General features: G+C 37.2%; 2 long non-coding RNA genes across 4 annotated transcripts in view; one reads left to right on the forward strand and one right to left on the reverse strand.

The window, feature by feature from the left end:
- Positions 1-2,337, forward strand: part of LOC103394199 (uncharacterized) — a 4,111-nt gene extending 1,774 nt beyond the window's left edge. The window contains exon 5 of one of the 2 annotated variants that reach the window (XR_003052651.1): positions 200-1,651. This is a non-coding gene — a long non-coding RNA (uncharacterized LOC103394199). Of the gene's footprint in view, positions 1-199; positions 1,652-2,199 lie in introns of those variants that run through there. The other variant, XR_003052650.1, reaches the window with a different exon arrangement.
- Positions 1-5,260, reverse strand: part of LOC103394198 (uncharacterized) — a 7,318-nt gene extending 2,058 nt beyond the window's left edge. The window contains exons 1-7 of one of the 2 annotated variants that reach the window (XR_001761558.2): positions 4,447-5,242; positions 3,758-3,904; positions 3,448-3,548; positions 2,414-2,509; positions 2,271-2,344; positions 1,895-1,982; positions 1,779-1,823 (exon numbers count right to left, since the gene is read on the reverse strand). This is a non-coding gene — a long non-coding RNA (uncharacterized LOC103394198). Of the gene's footprint in view, positions 1-1,778; positions 1,983-2,270; positions 2,345-2,413; positions 2,510-3,447; positions 3,549-3,757; positions 3,905-4,446 lie in introns of those variants that run through there. The other variant, XR_003052653.1, reaches the window with a different exon arrangement.

Here is a 5,260-nt window from a genome sequence, read left to right on the forward strand (position 1 = left end):
GTGTTGGGTATTTAATCGTTCCATCTTTGCCTGAAGTGTTAAAGCTAAGAATTTCTGTTGTAATTTGACCTTTTTTTTTTTTTTTTTAAAGCGTATCTATGGACTTTGTGATTGAATGCCTGTTTTGTAAAGGCAAAGTGTTTTGCTATTGAGTAAAAAAAGTTCTATTCTGTGCCTCCTCTGCCATTGTCATTAACAGATGTGCAATGGCGAAGACAGACACAGCAGCTTGGACTCTGCCAGGTAGAGTGAAGGAGCAACTTTATTGGAAGCAGATCACTTGTTTGCTGGACTTGTGAGTGTTTTACTGAATTGTAATGACTTTACTGTGTAACTTGATTGCTATGCTATTGTTAACAGATTTTTGACTTGGTGTTTTTTAGTTTATTTATTTGTACTTAATATTTAGTTAATTTAACTTAGTTATGTGGTGCAATCATTGTGTAACTTGATTGCTATGCAGTTGTCTAACAGATTTTTTTGACTTGGTATTTTTTTGTTTTGTTTTTTTGTACTTAGTATTTATTTAGCTGTATTGTTTAAGTTTTATGTAGTGCAGTCATTGTGTAACTTGAGCTGTGTTGTAAACCTTCCAATAAACATTGTTGGCCCATTGTGTGCATTCATTTCAAGATATTGAGCAAATATGAATGGAGTTTCTCATTGCCTTAGGGCATGCATTGTCAAACTCATTAATATTTGCTTAGTATCTTGAAATGAATGCACACAATGGTCCAACACTGTTTTATTGGAAGGTTAACAACACAGCTTAAGTTACACAATGATTGCACTACATAACTAACTTGAACAATAAAGTTAAAGAGATACTAAGTACAAAAAATGAACTTAAAAAATACCAAGTCAAAAAAATCTGTTAGACAACTGCATAGCAATCAAGTTACACAATGATTGCACTACATAACTAAGTTAAATTAACTAAATATTAAGTACAAATAAATAAACTAAAAAACACCAAGTCAAAAATCTGTTAACAATAGCATAGCAATCAAGTTACACAGTAAAGTCATTACAATTCAGTAAAACACTCACGTCCAGCAAACAAGTGATCTGCTTCGAATAAAGTTGCTCCTTCACTCTACCTGGCAGAGTCCAAGCTGCTGTGTCTGTCTTCTCCATTGCACATGTGTTAATGACAATGGCAGAGGAGGCACAGAATAGAACTTTACTCAATAGCAACACACTTTGCATTTACAAAACATGCATTCAATCACAAAGTCCATAGATACACTTAAAAAAGTCAAATTACAGCAGCAATTCTTAGCTTTAACACTTCAGGTAAAGATGGACAGATTACATACTCTAGAACACTACTTCTGTCAACCATGTGCTCACAGGATTCAACAAAGGTCCCATCATCAGGAGTGGAACAACTTCATTAAACCTCTTCTTTTGAACTCAAACAAGATGAAATAAAGACATTACGTACAAACGCTCTCAGATAACTACACCATGTTCAAAGTGTTTAGCGCTACCATGTTACAAAACACTTCTATTAACCACTACTTAGTACTCTAAAGAATTCCACATTCAACAATAGCCACACAATGATTGCACTACATAACTAAGTTAAAACTTAACTTAATACATATATTAAGTACAAATAAATGAACTAAACAACTCTAAGTAAAAATAAAAATATGTTAACGACAATAGCATAGCAATCAAGATACACAGTAAAGTTATTACAATTCAGTAAAACACTCTCAAGTCCAGCAAACAAGTGATCTGCTTCAAATAAAGTTGCTCCTTCACTCTACCTGGCAGAGTCCAAGCTGCTGTGTCTGTGTTCTTCTCCATTGCATCTGTTAACGACAATAGCAGAGGAGGCACAATGAATGGAATGACAATCAAAAGCTGTGTTGGTCTCATTTACCTGTTGCTGTCAGGATAGAAAGCCACACGGTTGATGGGATCAACATGACCTTTGACTCCTGCCAAACTCCTACATAGCAAGGAAGAACCTGCAGATTAGAAGAACACAGCATTGTGCCATTGACAAACAGGTTTTCCTTAAAAGCAGCTACTTCAACAGCACTGTCAACGACTACATGTTTACATATCACTATGACTGCTCACTATCAACAGTAATACAAAGTTGTGGCTTCTTCAGTGCTAACACAAACACCACAATGGAATAAGGAACACTGTACATTTTCTTCATCTGTTTCTTTTGTTCAGATCAAGACAACAGTCACTGGATGCTTTATTCAACCACACAATAATACCCTGGAAACACCACTTCAACTCACCTGGCCTCAAATCTGCCAATCCTGATGGAGGTTGTGGTCACTTTCATAGCCTCCTGTCCACCTCCCATAACCACCTACAAAACATGCACGGTTCAAGGTTGATCTACCTGGATACACATTGCACAGTGACAACTTCATCTTACCTGATTGGATAAATGGTGGCAGAGTTCACTTTTACTACACATAGAGCCTTTAGCAGCATCAGACAGTCAAGTCACTTAGTTTTATTGGACTGCAATCTGTCAACATTAAAAAGTAACACAATGCCGTAACAGTCAGTTCATTTTAAACTGTACCACTCATGTCTCCTAAGATGTACTTAAAATATTCTAAAGTCTATTTTGTATATGTATATGTATGTATGTATGTATGTATATGTATATTCACGTACATAAGTCAGTGGATTCACATCACAAGGTCTGCAGTATGGACAGACTGACCAACACACCTAGACTGAAGGAAAATGTCATTGTAAATAAATGAGAACATTACAAAAGAACGAGTGGACAGTTTTTTTGTGTATCTTGCTATAACCCCCAGCCAATTGTCAAAGTTTACTTCAGTTTACACATACTTGTATAACAAACTAAATGACTGGAGGGTCACCTCACAATTCCATACATACGTAAATAAACAAACCATTCCTACGATGTACTTTTGGTTTTCCATAAACAATGACAACTCCAACAGTTAAAAGAACAACTCTTTTCTTTGTGGAAGACTTCTGTTAGGCAACTGGACATGAAATTTTCACTCAACAGAGGAGGTGGGATACTGAAACCATTCTGATGAGTATTACAACGCCCCACACAGAAGGAGGGACCTGAAGTAGCTTTATTTCTTGTCACACCCACAGTATATATTTCCTGTACTCCCCACCACCACTTAGTACTGAATAAGCCTCTTGGATAAGAGGTGAAACGTTCACATTCAGTTGCCTAGCAGAACTCTTCAACCTGGACAATTGAGAATCTTCATAGACAAATCTCTTCTTTATTTCCATTCAAAAACTCAGGTTTCATTTTTAAAAACAAAACTCTACTGTGGGCGTTCTCCTTGATGGCCAGCGAGGTGTCATTCTAATATTTTATTTGTAACACTTTTCAACAAATGTTATCACATCAATCATTTAGACTCAAGTGGCACAGAACTACTGTCACATAACACATATTCTCACCTTGGCAGTGTTATCCTTTGAGGCACTGATGAACCTGGTGACGTCTGAATGTTGTTGATGCGCCTGCTGTGCTCCTTAGCTTTCTTCAGGACTTCTCCGGACTATTTAGAAATAAACAACCAAAAAACGTGTTTGTGATTATCACAAGCTCAACAACAGATGCTGCCTGTGATTCATTATTTTCTGTTCCTCTATTTCATTTCTATAATACTGTGTGCAAACTAGCAGTAATCAGGAAGCCATGCACTATCTGCAGTCTTGTTTCTTTCACAGTATTAATTTATTTACGTTGTGCGTGACGATTACTCACCGATCTCTGGATCCCTCTGGTCAAACAAGTTCATGAAACAGTGACAGCCCATCTGCTTGTCTGTGGAAAACATGATGATGTTGCAGCTGAAGTCGAAGCCGCATGTTCTGCTGGCAGAGTTAGTGTGGAGCAGTGCCAGCTGTTTCCCTGTGAAGCATTAATGAAGACACACAGCAAAAATTAAACATAAAAGATTTGACAGGAAACGATCCAAAATACATCCTCAATTATTTACACTGTTGATGTATTTAATATATGATATATTTATTTTATATACTTGTTCACATATCATCCTGATAATTATACTAGTTCTGCTTATATATACATATTATAGGTATGATGTGGTATACTTTACTATATACATATGTACACACATACTGATTTCATGTAGAATAACAATAGTATAACAAAAATACAAAATATAATAATTAAGATTGCAATCCACAACACCAGACACGGCAACAATAATTACCTACCAATACTAACCGATCTATTTACTAACAGACTAATCCACTAACATCCACTGTTTAGGTTTTCCATATTCATTGATAGTATGCGGCTACTTGTGTTTGTATTTTACCCATTTGTGTTTTTATTGTGGTTTTGGTGCTGTACTGCTGCTGGAACCACCGAGGGATTCATAAAGTTCTATCTATCATTATAAACACATGCATTTTCTTTTCACCCACCGGTCTTGCAGGCTCACAGTCAACAGCTGTTGTCAGCTGATCCTGTCAAAACATCTTTTGGTGTCCCCTGAGAAGAGCCAGTTAGGGAGCGTACACTAGGGTCAACTGTGTCATGATTACACATTTACTTGGTACAATAAGTGTCAGACAATTAATCATAATATTACAATTATTATGCTTTTAATTGTTTCACAACCCTGTGCTGTTGCATGATAAACACCTTCAATGTCATAATCCCATGTCACATTAGGAAAACATTGTTGCAGTATACCAGTCTTCACGTGTTTATTGCGTTTATTGTTTGAGTTCACCTTCACTTTGGTTGTATTTTCTGACGCTCCCCAGGAAAGGAGGGTCTTCATATCGCTAATTATTAGTGATATCAACTTATGACATCCCTGGTGAAGACACGGCAGCATATCGAGCTAAATAACATAAAAGGATATAGTCACAGTCAATGCACCACACAGGTCCGTTGTAGGTACCAAGTCGTTCGCCGTTGACCGAGTACCACACGTTGGCGACATTGTTGAAGTGTCACTTATCGGATATTTGGCGACAGAAAACAGAAGGTCTCCTCTACTGCCCTGCAGTACAACAAGTGTTTCCTAAATCCCACCATTTCAATCAATCAGATGTAGCCACCGTGCCCATTTGTTTTTACTTAAACGCCCGCTGGAAGACCAAACGGACAACACTTGTATCTAATGCGCCGGAACCGCAACCGGAAATAAGGATCGTATAACGTCACCCTACTTCCGTTATACATACATTCCAGCGCGCCCTCTATCGCTGACCGCTGACATTAACATTT

This window comes from Cynoglossus semilaevis, chromosome 18 (genome assembly GCF_000523025.1).
Source record: "Cynoglossus semilaevis isolate Cse_v1.0 chromosome 18, Cse_v1.0, whole genome shotgun sequence".
Classification (NCBI taxonomy): domain Eukaryota; kingdom Metazoa; phylum Chordata; class Actinopteri; order Pleuronectiformes; family Cynoglossidae; genus Cynoglossus; species Cynoglossus semilaevis.